Source organism: Ambystoma mexicanum, chromosome 9 (assembly GCF_040938575.1).
Source record: "Ambystoma mexicanum isolate Mex_15411 chromosome 9, UKY_AmexF1_1, whole genome shotgun sequence".
Taxonomy (NCBI): Eukaryota; Metazoa; Chordata; class Amphibia; order Caudata; family Ambystomatidae; genus Ambystoma; species Ambystoma mexicanum.
In genome coordinates this window covers 1,497,545,439-1,497,565,166 of record NC_090931.1, presented here as the reverse complement: position 1 = coordinate 1,497,565,166, position 19,728 = coordinate 1,497,545,439, and the positions used below count along the sequence as shown (strand labels likewise).

Sequence of the window (19,728 nt, the reverse complement as noted above, 5' to 3'; positions counted from 1 at the left end):
ACAGACCCGAACCCCCACCTCCCAACTCAGCACACAAAAAACATTCAAATCAAAACATTCATACACCCCCCCACATCTCAACATACACACAAAATACATTCAAATACAAACATTCACAACCCCCCACATCTCACCATACACACAAAATACATTCAAATACAAACATTCATACACATCCGACACACCCCCCACCCCCGCATCTCAACATACACACAAAATACATTCAAACACAAACATTCATACACATCCGACACACCCCCTCACCCCCGCATCTCAACATACACTCAAAATACATTCAAACACAAACATTCATACACATCCGACACACCCCCCCACCCCCGCATCTCAACATACACTCAAAATACATTCAAACACAAACATTCATACACATCCGACACACCCCCTCACCCCCGCATCTCAACATATACACAAAATACATTCAAACACAAACATTCATACACATCCGACACACCCATCCACCCCCGCATCTCAACATACACTCAAATACATTCAAACACAAACATTCATACACATCCGACACACCCCCTCACCCCCGCATCTCAACATACACTCAAAATACATTCAAACACAAACATTCCTACACATCCGACACACCCCCTCACCTCAACATATACACAAAATACATTCAAACACAAACATTCATACACATCCGACACCCCCCCACCCCCGCATCTCAACATACACTCAAATACATTCAAACACAAACATTCATACACATCCGCCACACCCTCCCACCCCCGCATCTCAACATACACTGAAAATACAATCAAACACAAACATTCATACACATCCGACACACCCCCCCACCCCCGCATCTCAACATATACACAAAATACATTCAAACACAAACATTCATACACATCCGCCACACCCTCCCACCCCCGCATCTCAACATACACTCAAAATACATTCAAACACAAACATTCATACACATCCGACACACCCCCCCACCCCCGCATCTCAACATATACACAAAATACATTCAAACACAAACATTCATACACACAAACATAAAGCAAAACAAACCCGACACACAAACACAAACAGACCACTTACCGGAGACGTGCTGGAAGGCAGGCAGGCAGGCAGGCAGGCAGGTAAGCTGGAACGCTGGCATTGTACTACGGCTGGCGTGGTCCAAGGCTGAAATGCCTTCCGGCATCAAGCCTTATGGGCCACGCCAGCCGTAGTGCTGGCCCTCTATTGGTGCAGCACACACGCATTACGTGGCTCGTAGGAGCGACGTGATGCGTGTGTGTGTGCTGAGCCAATGAGGGCCAGTGTTTTCACCGGCCCGGAAGACAACAAAGACTTTCCTAATGGAGGGCAGCCGTGCCCTCCATTAGGAAAGTCCTTGTGCCTCGCGGGCCGGTCAAAAGGGCATGGCGGGCCGCAACTGGCCCGCGGGCCGTATGTTGTGCACCCATTCATTAGTAAATATCAAGTATTGTAACAGACATTCCATGACGGCATTATTTTTTTTTGCGAAACACCTCTTATTGAGATCCTTTAGAATATTTGTATTTTACAATCAATGGCGCCAAGACAGTTAAGAATACTCAACATGAAACACACAATGGACGAGACGAAGGAACAGATGCAAACTAGTACAATATAGCTTAATACAATTACCAGCCGCGTACATTGTGTAAATGAAAGAGAGCTACAGTACAGGCCAGCCAAGCATCACTTACAACATACAATTCAATACCACGAATCCTAAGAATACTATCAGTTACCCATAAGTATTAACAGTATTTCTCAGAGGAAAAACAAGTCAGTCACTTAGAGTTCCTTACCAAAAAGTGATGACTGATCACAGTGGATTTAAAGAAAAATAAAGAAGGAATCATCGACCACCAAATGGATCTTTGCGCGCTTGGTCAATAAGAAGGGTTCGTGCAGGGAAGAAGGACTCTGGTAATTTACTTGGGCCGGACGCCATCAGTTATCTCTGTGTGCATTGTTAATGTTTTTACAAACATTTATACATAGAAAGAAATACAGAATGCAATAACATAATGCCATTAAATGGAAGTTTGAATCCTGGATAAGGAAGGTACATACCAAGGGAATTATGCCAGTGCCAACATCCAACAATATAATAAAAGGCCAGATGTAGGTTTGTCCCTGTATATTTGTCAATGTAGTAGTTTCACATGTTGTCACCGCTAGAGGGAGCCTTTACACTAATTACTAGTAATTTACAGTAGAGAAACATGGAATTTAAAACATAGAAAGAGATGCATTTTCTGCTGCAAAAGTTATCAAAAGAAATTAAGTGCAAGAGGCACATTGAACTGTATAAAATTGATCAAAGAGAGCAATCAGGAGTTTGGATGAATCAAAGCACTACATTTTAATACCACGCTGCTCTCATTTTCTGCAATGCTCCGATCCACAAGCAATTGAGTCAAAATAACAATTATTTTCAGATTCTTTAATCAGATGCATGTGGCAAAATCATAGCACCTCCAGTCCCACTGTTGAAGGTCCACGTGCATGTCATAACACATACTGCTGTGGAATGTCACACTCACTGAGGTAAGGAGAGCGAACACACATCTACCAATGTCAGGGGTTTGCAAAACGGTGCAACGTGCATTGCATGGATCTCCTCTTTCAGGTCCAGGAAAGGCAGATTGTCCAGGGATGTTACGCGTGTCCTGTTCATTTTCAATGTGAAACCTGTATAGCAAGACTGAGCCATATTGGCCCACTCTATCAGTGGAGTAACTTTGCTGAAAATGTTGGGGGGGACATGACATTTGACGAAAAGGTGACCCAGCCAAATTAATGGGGACAAAATGGTGTGCCATGAAAGTTGGGGGGGACAATCACCCCTGGCCCCCCCTAAAATTACGCCCATGCAATCTATCCAATGCACATGATAACAAGCCAAACAACTGAAAGAAAAAAAGACACACGGGGTTCCAAAGTACACCGACAACTCCATGTAAACCACATCATGTGAAAGCTTAGAGTAACAATTTAGTCAAGCAGGGACAGTGCTGTGTGTTGCTAGTAAACATCAATCCATCAATTTGTTTTCAACAATTGGATGGTCTGTTCTGGGTGTAAAAGGAAATCATGTTCTCACCATTCCCCTCCCTGAATGGTACTGGATAAGACATACATTAAGCCATGCCTTACTAGAAGCAAGGGTTTCCTACACAATCTCCTTTCTGCAATTCTAATTGACAGATCTTCCTTTACTTGACTGCAAACTCGTAAGTTGCCTGGAAATGCACAGGATTTCCTGCTTAACAGGAAACCTGTGCAGCTTTACAACAAGGCATTTAGGATTCCCCCTAGCACAGACTTTCACATCAATACTGGACACACAAACTGTGTTGTTGATGTCTACAGGGTTGTATGTTGTGCTTCTTGGTGATCTTTGAAAGGGTGCATAATCAACTATCACCATGCTGTCACTTATTGTGTGTAGTTGTTATAAAATAGAAAGACACCAAGTGCCCACATTTCTCTTGCCATTTCTATTTCCCTGGATGCCTTCTCCTCTCTGTATTAATGTGTTTAAGTTGCTTTGATTTGCTCCCTCATTAAACACACAATGGGCCTCATTGCGAGTTTCCATTTATGGGAAAAACGCTGGTGTAATTGCCAGTAGTTTCGGCACCAGCATTTTTTCCGTACCTGGAAAACACACGTTTGCCGGTGGGGGCCACAGATCTACCTCCAGGCCTGACCTGTTGATAAATCAGGCCCCCATTGGAAAAACAAAATGCTGCAATGAGGTCATAGCGGCAATCCCCTCCATGGAGTCATGTGAAACGTCATGGAGTGGGGATTTACCGGCATTTCCGCCGCCTGGAATATCCCAGTAATACCGGGATATCGGATGGCGGAAACAGTAGGGGCAGGTCACTGGTATCCCGCTGGAATTAATGGCGGATACCAGCAAACTTGTAATGAGCCCCAATGTATTAAAAAAAACCCAAAGGTTGTCCAACAAAATATAAATCAGTGAACAATGACCGGTCCCTTCTACAGATTCCAGATATCCGTTATCCAAAAGCAGCAGATGCCCTGTTCTCTACAGGTAAAGCTTGCCTTTTGCCAACCTTGTACAAAGTCACAGGTCAGATTGCTCAGCAGATGAAGGGCTCACCAAAATAAAAGTGATGCAAACATTCCATGGATTTTAGCAATGGGAACAATAGTCAAGCCCTCTCATATTCCGGTGGAGAACTGTGACAAGCCCGGATACATGCCTTTCAAATGTGGGATTTTTAGGGTCCATTCTTGCTCAGTCTGTGGCTTTGCTGCTCAAAGACCCAGGACTGATTCATTGATCACTAACTTGCCATTAGTTCAGCAAGACTTTCTTCATGACTTTAAAGTTATTGAACCCCTATGCAATATGCACCCGGTTGACGTCAATTTCCAATTGGTGGTAGACAGGTTATTGGGATACTGAGTCATAGATTCTAGAGGGTGAAACAACCTCTGATTTGGCGAGCTATACTGGTTCTCCAGTAAGACAGGATGATGTGCATTCAGGCTGCCGGGAGGGATATGATTTCCACGTAAACGGAACCTTTCGCATTGCTCTTCACCGTTACCTCCAGAGGGTGGGAATATCATCAAGCTTTTGTGTCCGTTCTTCTCTTGTAATTGAATGTCATATGTGACCCTTGATTTCTAATTTATTTAATTAATAACACGCTTTCACCAAAGTGCCGAACAAAGGATAAAAACAGTACAGTCAAAAGAAACAATACATTTTAAATAGTGACCAGAAACAATGAGGAATTAGGCTTACTTGTTGGAAAGAGCAGGTGGGATATGAGATATGAGATAAGATTGAAAAGTATGTTAAGAAGAAGAGGACAAGATAGAGTGAGGGAGGGCGTTCCAGTGCTTAGGGGCGAGTAGGGTGAAGGAACGAAACAGAAGAGACACAGGGGGACGGCGGTTCAGCAGAGAGCCAGAATTGGTTCCGAGAACATGACATGCAGTTAGGAGAATAGAATGAAATAAGTGAGGAAAGGTAGAGAGGGGGCGAGACCATCCTTGAAGACAATGTACGAACAGTGAAAGAGAAGACGAGACTCAAAGGGAAGAAGAGACAAGGAGCAAAGACAAGAGGAAATAGAAGAGCCAGAAGGATCGGGGGAAAAAAAAGACAAATAGAAGAATTAAAAGATAGACCAGAGGGGATCCATATGAGAGGCAGGGAGACCAAGTAGAAGAACAGAACAATAGTCAGTATGAGAGAAAATTGAGAAGTGAGAAATTTAGAAGCGTGAAAGGAAAGGCAAGGGCGTTCATGGTGGATGTAATGCATAAGGCAGAGCGAAGGGAACATGCTATGTTAGAAATATGAAGAGAGAAGGTAAGTGTCAAACATGACACCAAAGTTAAGAACCGATGAGGACAGGGGAAGAAGAGAAGGCGGAAAAGAAGGAAGGGGGAGGTGGAGGGGATTGGATGTAGCAGGAAAACAAGACTACCTCAGTCTTAGCTTAATTAAGGTGAAGAAAGTTGTAAGACATCCAGGCTTGGACAGCAGAGAGACAGCTAGAAACAGTGTTAAGACGAAAAAGATTTGGGAATAGTAGGTGTAAAGATGTAATGACAGGTTATGAGAAGCAATGAGAGCAGAAAGAGGAATAGTGTAGAGGGAGAATAACAGAGGCCCCATGACAGACCCTTGTGGGACTCCACAGCAAAAAAAAAGGTAGAAGAGCATAGGTCTTACCAGCCCATGTCATAAAATAGGAACGATTAGATAGGTTGGAGGGAAGCCGACTAAAAACAGAACCAGAAAAACCCAGAGAAGACAGAGTGGAGAGAAGAACAGTGCGGTTGGCAGCATCGAAAGCAGCCAAAAGATCAAGAAGAAGAAGAATATATTTTTTTGTATCACGCCCATACACAAGTGTTTCAGAGCGCGACGAGGCAAGGGAAGGGAACAAGGGAGGACAAAACAACAATCTTACTAGACCCAGTGACATTGAGAACGGGCAAGTGCAGGGGAGAGGGAAGGGGAAATGTGCGAGAGGCATGGGAGGAGTGGAAAGTGCTAAACACATGACGTGATAGAACAAAAGGTACTGTGGCCAGCAAGTGTTAAGTGCAACAATAAGGTGTAGACAACAGGTGTTTTAAATGCTAGAGGGGAATGTAGGGTAGCAGATACGGACCCAAGTGCAAGGGTTGCCAGGAGGCAGTGCGGGTGTGTGGCTGGGTGGACAGGGATCTGGGCCCGAAAATCAGCGGGTAACCAGGTGCCCGGTGCTGAAGCAGACAGATCAGCAGGGGAGATTAAGAGCGAAGGCAGAAGCAAAGAGGAAGGTCTTGAGGTGCTTTCCCGGAACCGAATATGGCTCTTCTCAAGTTTCAGAGAGGCAGGGAGGCTGATCCAGAGGAAGGCCCTAGCTGAGGAAAGAGATCTACGCCTATCTTGTTGCTTGGAAGTGACAGACCCTGAGTGAGTTGGAGGTGGAGTAGGAAGTTATTTACCGATGGAGAGTTGAAGGTATTGTGGAATCAGGCCCCAGAAAACCTTGTGGACAATGCAAAGGGTCTCGAATGTAATCCTTGCAGCCACTGGAAGGCAATGAAGAGATGTCAGGGCTGGAGAGATACTATCCCAGGGCTTGAGGCCAAGGACAAGTCTTGCAGTCCTGTTCTGGAATAGCTGTAGAGGGCGGAGAGTAGTTGCAGGTAGATTTAGAAAGACGCTGTTGCAATAGTCCAGCCTAGAGAGAACCAGAGCTCTGGAGACAGTTTGTTTCTGGGGTAAGACGAGGAAAGGAAGAATACCTCTAAGAAGGTGCAGTTGGTAGTTTGACTTTTTTGAGACGTCAGAGATGTGTTGAGAAAAGGAAAGCGTGGAATCGAAGATGACCCCAAGGTTCTAAGCCTCGCAAGTGGGAGCAGGGAGAGGGTCAACGGAGGCCGGCCAGAGAGTGACAAGAAAGGAAGGTGCAGGTGTGCCGATGAGGAGGCTATTGGTGGTGCACCACTCCTGAATTGCAGACAGACAGTCAAAGATGAGAGAGGGAGAAGAGGTGGCAGCGGGGAGCCTGAAAACAAGTTGGGTGTCATCCACATAGCACTGAAAATGTGTGCAGAGAGCAGCAATGCAGTGGGTGAGCGGTGCCAGGTATTGGTTGAAAAGCCAGGGGGAGAGGTTAGACCCATGGAGAACACCACAGGTAGAAAGTGAGATAGACGAAAGGAAGGACCCAAGTTGGACTTGGGAGGGTCAGTTGGAGAGGAAGGAGGTCAGCCAAGCCAGGGCCTGATCAGTGATACCCAGGTTATCACGAAGGTGATTGAGCAGTATGATGTGGTTGACCGTGTCAGAGGCAGAAGAAAGATTTGAGTAGGATGAGGACAGATCGGATATTAGAATCAAGGTTAGAGGGAAGGACTTCACGGATGTTCAGGAGAGAGTTTCCGTGCTTCTTCCAGCTCTGAAGCCAGACTGATGGTCATGGAGACAACCAACATGATCAGTGTGAAGATTAAGCTGGGGGATGGCCAGCTTTTCCAGGAGTTTGCCCAGGAAAGAAGTGAAAGAGATCAGGCGATAGTTAGCCGAGCAGGAGGGGTCGGTTGTGGATTTCTTGAGAAGAGGGTGCACAGGAGAGTGCATCAGAGGGGAGGGAAGGCTCCAGTGGCAAAGGAGTGGTTGCAGAAGTCGGCCAGAGCAGGAGCAAGGGTGGCATGTGGTCCTTGATGGTTTTGGACGAACAAGGAAAAACCTGTTTTGACAAGGCTTTCATAGATCGGACTTGTCTGGAAATCTCGTCAGAAGAGAAAAGAGGAAAGGAGGAGAAAGAGGGGGATCGCAGAGCTCAGAGTGACGAGCAGAGAGAAGGGAATTGGAGACATGCAAAGGAGCAGTCTCGGTTGATTGTGACGTGTGAAAAAAACAGATTGAAGGGGGGGTAGAAGTGAGTGAAGATTGAGATACGAGGACATCTTGTAATAGACAGCACACACAAGGAGTTTAGAAAGGAGAGATATAGGGTGGAAATTAGCAGGGCGGAAGGGTCAAGAAAGGGCTTTTTCAAGCCTGAAAGAATATGTGTGTGTTTAAATGCAGAAGGAAAAAAAGAATTTATGAAAGAAGAATTATGAGGGAAGTTAGATAAGGTGCGATGAGGGTAGACTTGGGGAATAGGAGCAGAGGGAAGAGGGTATAAAGGGGAAGCAGTAGGATGTGTACGGCAAGAAGAGCAGAAATATCCATAATGGAGAGAGTAGAAAATGAACATAGGTAGTGGATAGGAGGGGCAGCTAAGGGGAGAGATTGGGCAGAGACAGATGGGAAGGAAGAGCATAGAACAGCAACTTTAGAAGTGAAGTATTTTAAACAAGACAAGGGCCCTTCCAAGGATCTGTGCTCTCCTAAACAGCTTAAATTGTTTAGATGGTATGAGGCAGCAAGGCGAGTGACATACAGGAACTCAGGCTAAGGTTCCAAAGAAATGTAAAAATACACAAGAAGTTAGTCACTCTCAATCTGCACCATCTGAAGTAAATGGTAACAGTTCACAGCTATTTTGTGTGGATTGAAAATGTACTGTGCAGTGTCAGTCACAGAGGAAGGCAACAGTGTGCTGAGTATCTGCAAAGTCAAAATGAGATAAAGCCAAATCTCAGTTTATGTGATCTGTTAAAGCACATCCACAGTTTCCAAAATGATGATATCCAAGCTTCCCTATATGGCGGCCTCATGCCGCGATCACACTGTGTCTAAAGCGAGGCTTCCCAGGCGGCTAATCATTTAGGTGAGATGGTGCAGGTTGAGACGGACTAACTTCTGGGGTATCTTTAGAAGTGAAGTAGTTTGGGAAATCTGAGGAAGAAAGAGGGTGAAGGAAGGAGGGGTCAGGCAAGCGAGGGGAGAGAAGTGTGTGGAGAAGCTCAGAGACAACCGGGGAATGGTGGGGAGAGAGAGCGCATGTTCATATAAAATAGCAGTTTTTAGCAAGGAGGACAGATGAGTCAAAAGATGGGTCAAGTGAAGAACAAGACTGAGATTTCTTCCAAAATCAATTGGGATAGGATTTGTTAATTATAGCCATGTTATGTTGTTTATTACGTTAAACAGATTCTCTTCACATATTATTCTTCACAATAATACATATTTGCATTTTCTTCTCTGTAAATTCATTCATTAGACTTTAGGCTGTTCAGGGCACTGATAAGCTTGTTTCTTCCCTGTTTTCCCTCATGATGCAGAAGAATGCTTTTATTACTACATCTTTACTGGCATTCAGTGTTTTGATAGGATTTAGTGTAAGTTTTCTCGTGCCAAGTAAGAGGACTTCACTGAGTGCAATGAGGAGGCTTTTCGCTGACTTTTTCTTCTGATATTTAGATGTGTTTTATGGTAGACACCCATTCTGCCCTTTAGAGCACTGATATTTGTTTTCATGGGCTAGTGTCTCCCTTTCTGAAATTGCAACGTGTGTGTTTTAGGAAACGTGAGCTTTCTTTCCATACTAAACCTCTTCTGACATTTTGTGTACTTACAAGGTGTTTTCTCCAGTATGCGTCCTCTCATGTAGCGTAAGGCTACCTTTAACACTAAATCGTTTCTGACATTCACTGCACTGATATGGCTTTTCTCCAGTATGTGTTCTCTCATGCACAGTAAGATGACCTTTCCTACTAAATTGTTTCTGACATTCACTGCATTTATATGGCTTTTCTCCAGTGTGTGATCTCTCATGCAGAGTAAGGATACATTTATGACTGAAGCTTTTCAGACATTCCCTGCACTGATACGGTTTTTCTCCAGTGTGTGTTCTCTCATGCACAGTAAGACTACGTTTACGACTGAAGCGTTTCTGGCATGCACTGCACTGATATGGCTTTTCACCAGTGTGTGTTCTCTCATGTACAGTAGGATTAAGTAGACGATGAAAGCTTTGCTGACATTCATTGCACTGAAAATCTTTTCTCTAGCATCATGCATGATCGCAATCTACATATGCTAAATGGCACAGTTAAGGGGAAGTTCCTTCCAATTACACGTGGCAGCGGGGGAATGGTACAAGCACACTTGATTACATCTACATGAGCCCCCAATTGCTCCAAAATGTCCAACATCTGTCTATTAGTGATCACCCTAATAGTGATTACTTCTTGCGCAGATCACATGGAACTTTGGGGAAGTTCCAACCAGACAGGTCTTACACGCTGTGGCAACCGTAAATTCAGCTAGAAGCCGTCTCCGATGGAACTCAGGCAAAATCATGTCTCTCATAAACATAGTAGAGCACAATGCTATGCAATATAACGGTGCTCAGTACCCTGAGCATCTAAAACCTTTCATGCAAACTATTACTATCTTGCGGCATTATCGTGTCCGGCATCCACATATCTTCGACGCTGAAACCCAGCGTGTCAAAGCCGAATACAGAAAACTCAGAAAAAAAATACTATCTGAGAATGACCCCTCAAGCTGGCAACTTTTAAAAACTGCCAAATGCTGTTATAAAAACTGGCTCAGGAGCAAAAAGGCGGCCCAATTTCAGCGCGACAGTGTCTCCATGCAAGCTGCCATGTTAAATAAAAACTCGGCGATGATGTGGCAATTATTAAATGACCAAAGCTATAATCTGCAGGGTGACGCGCAAATTAAGGGCGTCCAAGAATCTGACTGGATCAACCATTTTTCCTCCTTATATGCTGATCCAGCCTTTGATGATATAATGTATATACCCTCAGCTGACTCACCTTGGCAGCTACAGTTGTCTGAACTAACAATTCGTACCATCATTATGCAAGCCAGTTCATCTAGAGCGAGAGGTCCTAATGGGCCCTCTAACTTTATGCTTCAGACACATCCTGATGAATGGGCTCATATTCTTTATATTATCTTTAAGAACATCTTACTGACACGCACGATTCCTCGCTCCTGGAAGACATCTATCATCATTCCTATTTTAAGAAGGGTGATCGTAGTCTTCCAGCCAACTATCGGCCTATTGCCCTACTAGATGCACCGGGGAAAGTCTTCTCAAAAATGATTCTTCCAGACCTCAATGACTGTACTCTACACTCACAGTTGCGAGACCCGCATCAGACGGGTTTTGTTGAAGGAATGGGAACATCGATCAATTTATTTGCCCTTAATTCGATAAAAATGCAATGGGCCTCATTACACGGTAGGCGGTAAAGGTTTACCGGTACCGGTATTTTACCGGTAACGGTAAATCTTTACCGCCTTACTACGAGGTCCCTTTGCGGATTGGGGTATTTAACGCCTGCTTTTTGCAGGCGTTAAAAATCAACCCACAAAGGGACCCAGGGAGCTAATTACGGTAAGGCAATTTGCGGTACCGTAATTAGCGTCTTCCCCAGTCCCATTATGCCCTATGGGGCAAAAATGGGAATGGGGAAGGGCAATGGTGGAAGGGGGAATTACCGCCCCGCCAACCTTGGAATGGGGCAGTAATTCCCCTTTCCACCAAGGCGGTGCCGGTTTTTTTCCGGCATGAACCATGGCGCTAATAGCGCCATGGTTCTCCGCCTACCGTGTAATGAGGCCCAATGTCATTTGAAGAAACAACAGGTATTCTTCGCGTTCGTTGACCTCAACGCTGCCTTCGACTCAGTGAGCCGTGTCCTCCTACTAGCGAAGCTGCGTAGAGACCAATGTACTGTGACTTTAGTGGATGTGATTCACGCATTACATTCTGAAACATCGATTAGAGTCTGCCTCTCGCTAGATGGTGTGCTTTCGAAACAGATCAACACCTCACGAGGCCTAAAACAAAGTTGTCTTCTGGCGTCGGCAATCTTTAATTTCTTTATTCAAGACGTTAGGCATGACCTGTACACTGTGATTTCGGACTCACCTAAATTAAACAATCATCCAATTCAAACGCTTTTTTATGCTGATGATTTAGTCCTCATCTACAGAACACAAGTAGGCTTGCAGCGACTGTTGAATGCATTCTTTATCTATACCCAAAACAATGAATTGAAAATAAATATTTCTAAAACTCAAATCGTCACATACTCCCCAAGGCGAGGTGGCCCGCTATCTCATGTGTGGACCTTCAATCATGTTCCTATAAATATGGTGCCGTATTACACCTACCTTGGCATCGTATTTGAGAGTTCAATTCATCCAACATGCCATATTACACGCCTAGAGGCAAGGCTAACATCATTTATTTCACAAGCCAGTATCCTTATGTATAAATATGGCAAATTTTCCATCTTGCCAGCATGGCATTTCTGGACCATGAAAACAATCCCAGCGCTATTGTACGGTCTAGAAACCTTTCAGGATAATCCTTCCTGACAGTTTGCGAAATGGGAAGCAAAATATTGGCGACGAATCTTACACCTCCCAAATTGCATTCCAGTTGCCTGGATAAGATACGAACTTGGCTTAGTTTCCTTGCAGGCTATTTACAACTGGCGCCAATGCTCCTTTTTTAGGAACTGCTTGCTGTCAACCACTCTGCAAGTCCTGTTAAAACACCTTTCATCATATATTTTTTCATCGAAGCAACCGTTTATTAAATCCTGGCTGATGCGTGTCTATCGCGTGCTAACCTCGGCAGATATCTCATTGGATTTACTACTGCAAAATCCAGATAAAGCTAAATCAAAATTGTATCATGCAGATTGGTCTCTCACTCGAGCAGCATGTCTTGTGTACCAAGATGCTGAGTATCGTTTCCCACATAAAAAACTATGCACCTTACCAGCATACTTAATTTGTTGGCCTTCACATAAACTTCGCAACAGTATTTTAAGAGAGTGTTTCAATTTATGGGCTACTCGAGACCTGCAGGCCAAAAGGAAACTCTTGAGCCCCTCCAAGAATTTCTGCCGCTTTTGCATGTCGATGGACACTCGCGAAACCTTGGTGCACCTTATCACGGAATGTAAGGCCCTTCGGCCAATGCGAGAAATTCACTATGCAAGACATTGTAAATACTTATGCTTTGCTCCCCAAGATTTGGCCTGGTCTTTAATTCTAGGTTCTGGTTATTTACCTCTACAAATTGCCACTGTTAATTTTCTATCAAGTTTAAATCTGGAAACTCAGTGATATTATCATCAGTCCTGGTATTACCCTAGTTGAAGGATGTGATACATCTTGTTCTAATTCTTGTGTCTTATGTTTTTGTCATACTTTGATGAGCATCTACATGGTGATAACTATGATTAGATATAGCTGACGTATTGCTACTCATATCTCGCACTATTTAAAGTTATGTATTTTTCTGTATTTGATTTTATTGTACATAGGAAAGGGGAAAGAAGAAAAAAAACAAAAACAAAAAAAACTGAAAAATGTAATTATTAATACGTTTTGTTTTCTTTTAATTCAAAAATATTTTATTTGTTCTATTGTATTTTGTATTTGAAAGGTTGATTGATTTCAACTAAATCAAATAAATAAAATAAATATATATATATACTGTTATGATGTAAGTGTAAGTTAAAACAAGTTCATAAAAATGTATTACCAGATCCTAGTTAAGCATTGAGCTGCACTATGAGCTCATTAAGTTCTAAGAATGTTATTCTAAGAATGTTGATGGGTTACAGTTCAGACTGCAGGGAGAGAGCCATGTTGGCACTCGGCTCTCATAGGCCGCTGTCGCTGTAATGAAATAAATTACTGTTTCTTCATCACTGCTGCCTGGAGCCCTTATTTCCTCATTGGCGACGAGGATGGCTCTCAGCAGTGTCTTCCTACTCCTTTGAAGTCTCGTCATAGCGCGGCCTGCATTATTCCACACTCCCGTGCGACAGCGGACGCTGCAGGAAGGTCAGGAGGAGCGGAACAACAGGTCAGCAGGCGCGTCCCCTGGGGGTGTAATCTTGCTTTCCCCATTACTGTAGACTATGTCTCAAAGCAACAGTGTTTACTTTCAAGGATCCCCGGCTCAAGCACTAGTCACTGAGCAAGGAAGTGGGCGTGGCCTCCCTAGCATTGACATTATCGTTGCTGAGCAACCTGCCCATACAGTTCTGGCAAGTTTCAAGAGCCAGCCATTATGACATGTATCCATTCTGTGGATGAGCAGCCATCACGTTCCAATTCAGACTGATGTAAGGAGGATTGTGACATCATGCACAAGGAATTGTACTCATACAAGACTGATCCCTTTGTCTGCATAGCACAGCACTGTCACTGCTCAGTCTGTGCATCCACTGGGCATACTTGAACTGATCCAGAGTCTATTGGTTGCATTTAGCAAGCCCACTCTTTACCACTTTTTTGTTACCGCTTAAGACATGGCAGCTTCAATACCTCCGCCAATGTCATTTTTGAATGAACCTGGACGCCCCCAAGTTAGGTGGGACAGGTGGAAAGACATGTTTGAAAACTACCTGGTGGCAATGGGAGGAGAGAGATTCAGCTCAACTCGCAAAAAGGCATTATTACTTCACAATCTTGGTGTGGAAGGCCGTGCAGTGTTTGATGGGTTAGGCAGTGCACAAGCTGGTGAAGCGGAGGACACAGATGAATATGCCCTTGCGATTAAACAACTCAAGGATCATTTGAGCCTAAAAAAAATGTTACATTCGAGAGGCACAAGTTCTTTCAGCATACGCAGGAGTCCTCAGAATCCGTGGAATTGTACATAGCCTCATTAAGAACATTAAGCCACTCCTGTGAATTCGAACATCTATCTGACTCGTTAATTAGAGATCAGTTAGTGAGGTGCACAAATAATATTAGGATACAGGAGAAATTGTTGGCAAAAGACATGAAGTTGGATGAAGCAGTGGACCTAGCCAGAAGCATAGAACAAACCTCACAATATGTCAAAGAACTGAAGTCTGACAAACAGAGTACCCAAGCTGTGTGCGCAGTTAATCACAGGAAGAGACTTAATGTCAATACAAGCAGGAAAGGAACATGGGGTGCGAAGTGTACCAGATGTGGCCGTATCAAGCATGGTCCGAATTACCCTTCGTGCCCAGCAAGGAATGCTGAATGTTTCAAGTGTAAGACCAGAGGACATTTCGCTAATGTATGCAAGAGGACATCAATAATTCTCTTAGAAACCAGAGACAACCAAGAAGAAGGTGCTCACTCAGCTTACAACATACAGGAGGTATACTCCTCGCAAGACAACCCCAGACATGTCTTCGAGATTTCGACCATTGGAGGAGGAGACAGCAAAGGTCCAACAGATGTTTTTGTAATTGATGGTCAAGAAATACTCATGAAAGTTGACACATGTTCCCCATGGACCATCATTTCTAAAGAGACATTTAAAGATGTTCTAAAAAAGGATGAATCAATGCTGGATCCACCAAGAATTCGGCCCTGCGGCTATGCGGAATCCCCTATTGAGATGCTGGGACAGTTTACTGCAAGTGTGCAATACAGAGGTGGAGAATGCATAGCTGACATTTTGGTTGCAAGAAAGGGAGCCTCCCTTTTAGGTTGGGAGGAATAAAGGAAGTTGAGACTCAGGGTGCAAGCTAGTGCCACTGAGCCTGTCACCATTGCCGAGATTGATGATATGTGGTCAAGAGAGTTCCCAGAGGTCTTCACCGAAGATCTGGGCAGACTCAAGAACTTTGAACATCATATTAGACTAAAGAAAGAATCTCAGCCTACTGTTCATAAAGTGAGACATGTGCCGTTAAACATGAGAGCGCAACTACGCAGTGAACTCGATAACTTAGTAGATAAGGGTGTCATTGAACCTGTTGAGGCCACAGAGAGGTTGTCCCCCATTGTCTTAGTGGCCAAAAATAATGGTAAATTAAGACTCTGTGTAGATTTGCGCAGTCTTAATCACAATATTCTGGTGGAGAGACATCCCCTACCCAACATTTCCGAGACACTCTCCACTCTTGGCGAACCCAAATTGTTCTCTGTCATTGATCTCTCTGCTGCCTATCACCAAGTTCCCCTTTCCCGAGAATCGCAACATCTCACTGCCTTTATCACACCTGAAGGCACTTATAAATACAATCGCATGCCGTTTGGGTTGGCCTCGGCCACATCTGTGTTCCAAAAGGTGATGGAGGAAGTGTTAAAAGGGTTGGAAAATGTTAAGGTGTTTCAAGATGACATTCTGATTTTTGCAAGTAATGAGCATGAGCATGACAGAGTACTTAGGGTAGTACTATGCAGACTGAAAGAGGCTGGGTTAACGGTCCAAGAAGCAAATGTAAAATAAGTGTTGAGGAAGTGGAGTATCTGGGACACAAAGTTTCGAAAGAAGGTATTTCTCCCAAAAAGTCACTCATAGAAAGTATCAGTAATACTCTTCAGCCCCAAGACAAGGACCAACTACGTTCTTTCATGGGACTAGCAGAATATTACCATACATTTGTGAATGGCTTTGCATCCATCTCATCTCCATTGAGGGAGTTACTAAAAAAGAACGTGAAGTACACATGGTCCAAAGAGTGTCAGGAAGCATTCTTGCAAATTAAAGATTGTATAGTCAAGGCCCCATCCTTAAGTGGATTCATGTTTGGCAGGAAAACGTTGCTTTCAGTTGATGCTGGTACCCTTGGCTCAGGAGCAGTTTTGACTCAGGTAAAACTGAATACACAATTGCATTTGCATCCAGGCCACTTAGAGGAGCAGAAAACAATTACTCGGTCATTGAAAGAGAGGCACTAGCAGTATTTTGGGCAGTCACGCACTTCAAGTTCTTTCTATGGGGTCGACCTTTTATTGTCAGATCAGATCACAAACCTTTGGTTCAATTGATGAACGGTTCTGAGTGGGCCAAAGGGTCTCCAAGAGTTTCGAGGTGGATGGTAGAACTCTTGGGTTATAATTTCAAGGTGTGTTACATTCCCGGGAGGGAGAATGTGGTACCAGATTGTTTATCCAGATTACCTGTGTGTGATGGTGAATTGGAGGGAGCACCTGAATTTCAAGATGTGAGCATTGCAGAAATTGAGCATGATGCCATTGATAAAGAGATGTGGATAAGAGCGGGTGAGGAGGATTTAATATTGAATCAAGTTATGATTTGGACCAGAGAAGGATGGCCTCACAAGAATATTGTGGGAAAAGAGTTTGAGAGATATTTTGGTGTGAAGGACGAGTTAAGTATGTCTGAGGACGGATGTAAACTTAGAAAAGGAAATAGGATAATACCACCCAGTGGAGTCAGATCTCATTTAGTAAATATAGCATATCAAGGTCACCTGGGCATGGGAGGAACAAAGAGATATTTGCGGCAATATTTCTGGTGGCCCGGGATTGACAGCGATGCAGAGAAGTGTGTTAGGGGTTGTAGAGAGTGTGGTAAGAGTGACAAGACCAAGATGGTTAGAGAAGTACCAATAAATCCTGTCAAAGTACCGAGTGAACCATGGCAAAAAGTTGCAGTTGATTTGATAGGACCATTACAAAACCTTGACAATGGGTATAAATACATTGTTGTGTTAGTAGACTACCATTCCAAATGGATTGAATGGAAGGCTTTGCGTGAGGCAACCACTGCAGAGATGGTGCTATTCTTCCAGGAAGTGTTTTACAGGGAGGGTTTCCCAACAGAATTAATCACTGATAACGGAGTACAATTCTGTTCTAAAAGGATGTTAACTTTCTTGAAGAAATTTTGCATCAGACACACTAGAACTGCTTTATATCATCCAAGGGCCAACGGCCTCGTTGAGAGAGCCAATAGGTTCATAAAGGGTGGTTTGCAATTGGCCATGGCTTCTAATCTAAGATGGTTTGGTGTAGTAAGAGAAATGATATGGAACTACTGTACCACACCACACTCAGTTACAAATGTATCTCTGTTCATGTCATTGAAAGGGAGACAACCTGGAACAAAACTATGTCCAGGGTGGATGGACTTAGCCAAGAGTTCCAATATTGATCGCGAGAGAATTATGACTCTCATCAAAGAAGCACAGGATGTGTACAAAGAAAGATTTGATGAGGACAAGAGTGTCAAAAGTAATACCTGGAAAGTGGGAGATTGTATTCTCATAAAGAACCCTAGATTCACTCCCAAATGTGTAGAAAGCAAATACATTGGTCCCAAGAAAATATCTGCAGTAAGAAACAATGTAGTAATTGTAGAAGGGGGGGAGTGTTGGTCAATGTCCAGAATTGTGAAATGTCCAGAATGCATGAAGGACAATGCACATGATGAACATGACAATGGTGAATTTGCTAATAACAGTATCAGAGACTCTAGTGTCATAGATAAGTGTTCCAAGGATGACAACAATTCAAGGTCTGCAGCAGAGACACATTCAAATAGAGTCAAGAACAAACCCAGCTGGTTTAAGGATTATTATGTGGCGTAAACAGCTGTATGCACATAAGGGATGAGATGTGTTATGATGTAAGTGTAAGTTAAAACAAGTTCATAAAAATGTATTACCAGATCCTATTTAAGCATTGAGCTGCACTATGAGCTCATTAAGTTCTAAGAATGTTATTCTAAGAATGTTGATGGGTTACAGTTCAGACTGCAGGGAGAGAGCCATGTTGGCACTCGGCTCTCATAGGCCGTTGTCGCTGTAATGAAATAAATTACTGTTTCTTCATCACTGCTGCCTGGAGCCCTTATTTCCTCATATACATATATCTTTCCTCCAGTGTGTTTTTTCTCATGGATAGTAAGATTACTTTTGTGACTTAATCTTTTCTGACATTCACTGCACTGATATGGCTTTTCTCCAGTGTGTGTTTTCTCATGCAGAGTAAGGATACATTTATGACTGAAGCTTTTCAGACATTCCGTACACTGATATGGTTTTTCACAAGTGTGTGTTCGCTGATGCACAGTAAGATGACCTTTCCTACTAAATCGTTTATGGCATTCACTGCACTGATATGGCTTTTCTCCAGTATGTGTTCGCTGATGCACAGTAAGATGACCTTTCCCACTAAATCGTTTATGGCATTCACTGCACTGATATGGTTTTTCACCAGTGTGTGTTTGCTGATGCACAGTAAGATGACCTTTCTTACTAAATCGTTTATGGCATTCACTGCACTGATATGGCTTTTCTCCAGTATGTGTTCGCTGATGCACAGTAAGATGACCTTTCCCACTAAATCGTTTATGGCATTCACTGCACTGATATGGCTTTTCTCCAGTATGTGTTCGCTGATGCACAGTAAGAGGACCTTTCCTACTAAATCATTTATGGCATTTACTGCACTGATATGGCTTTTCTCCAGTGTGTGTTCGCTGATGCACAGTAAGATGACCTTTCCTACTAAATCGTTTATGGCATTCACTGCACTGATATGGCTTTTCTCCAGTGTGTGTTCTCTCATGCACAGTAAGACTACGTTTACGACTGAAGCGTTTCTGGCATTCAGTGCACTGATATGGCTTTTCACCAGTGTGTTTTTTCTCATGGATATTAAGATTACTTTTGTGACTTAATCTTTTCTGACATTCACTGCACTGATTTGGGGTTTCTCCCGTGTGTGCTCTCTCATTGATAGTAAGAGTCCATTTCTGACTGAATCGTTTCTGGCATTCAGTGCACTGATATGGCTTTTCACCAGTGTGTTTTTTCTCATGGATAGTAAGATTACTTTTGTGACTTAATCTTTTCTGACATTCACTGCACTTATATGGGATTTCTCCCGTGTGTGCTCTCTCATTGATAGTAAGAGTCCATTTCTGACTGAATCGTTTGTGGCATTCAGTGCACTGATACATTTTTCTACTCATGTGTCTTCTCTTATACGTAATAAGTGACCTTTTTTAAATAAATGCT

The 19,728-nt window shown here is 43.4% G+C and overlaps 1 protein-coding gene and 1 pseudogene across 4 annotated transcripts in view; both read right to left on the bottom strand.

Annotated features, from left to right (window-relative positions):
* The window catches only part of LOC138489303 (zinc finger protein 84-like), a 212,342-nt gene that overhangs the window by 84,556 nt on the left and 108,058 nt on the right, over window positions 1-19,728 (bottom strand). The window lies entirely within an intron of this gene.
* LOC138487530 (zinc finger protein 717-like) lies at window positions 9,537-19,670 on the bottom strand (annotated as a pseudogene).